We start from the raw sequence: 719 nt of genomic DNA on the forward strand, positions 1-719 counted from the left end.
GTGAGGGCAAGGCCAGGACACAGAAGATGCCCAGTTGATGTTTCCTCCTGTTCGCCAGACTGTGCTGGACAGAGTTTGAGCCTCTGTTGTGTGGAGAGACAAACTGGCATTTGGGAGGGGTGAGAGCGTGATGACAGGATGGAAAAACTAGAGCCTTGGATCTGCTTCCCAACTTTGAAAAAAAGGTGTGCTGGGGGCTACTATGTTAGCTTTAAGGTAGGCTTCATCATACCTGGTCTGGTCAGCTTATTAAAAAAAAAATTAACTTCTCCCCTGGCGGTGAGTAAAGAGACACCTTGTTGGTGCTGTTGTTCTTATGTCAGTCAGGGGCAGAGCAGTTGGCAGCCCTTTGATCATCCTAGCTTGATGCCTGGCTTAGTGGCCAAAGCTGTTTTATGCCTAGTATAAGGAGACAGTGGTCTGAGTCCAGCCATCCCAAGGACAGCTGCTCCATCTCGCTGGCGGAGGCAAACTGAGCTCATGCTCCCAGGCCCAGGAACCAATGCCTATCGTGGTATTCCAGATGTTTCTTGTTTGTCTGTTAATTAGTAAAAACATAAAGCAAGAGATTGCCCTTGTCTAAGCTAAGGTACACAAGTCATAAATGCATATAACCGATTTGCAGCTCGCTCACTCCCTTGTTCCCTTATCACTTCGGGTCACAGGCCAGATGTCCAGGACGGAGCCTGAACACCAAGGCCCTGAATTCTGAGATCAGG

At 48.8% G+C, this 719-nt stretch overlaps 1 non-coding gene across 1 annotated transcript; it reads left to right on the forward strand.

Annotated features, from left to right (window-relative positions):
* The first annotated feature begins 268 nt into the window (after nucleotides 1–268).
* On the forward strand, nucleotides 269–412 carry LOC129681400 (small nucleolar RNA SNORA48). Its single transcript, XR_008720840.1, has one exon. It is a non-coding gene; the product is annotated as a small nucleolar RNA SNORA48 (small nucleolar RNA).
* The last annotated feature ends 307 nt before the right edge of the window (nucleotides 413–719 follow it).

This window comes from Psammomys obesus, unplaced genomic scaffold (genome assembly GCF_907164565.1).
Source record: "Psammomys obesus unplaced genomic scaffold, mPsaObe1.curated_primary_1811, whole genome shotgun sequence".
In the NCBI taxonomy this organism is placed as follows: Eukaryota; Metazoa; Chordata; class Mammalia; order Rodentia; family Muridae; genus Psammomys; species Psammomys obesus.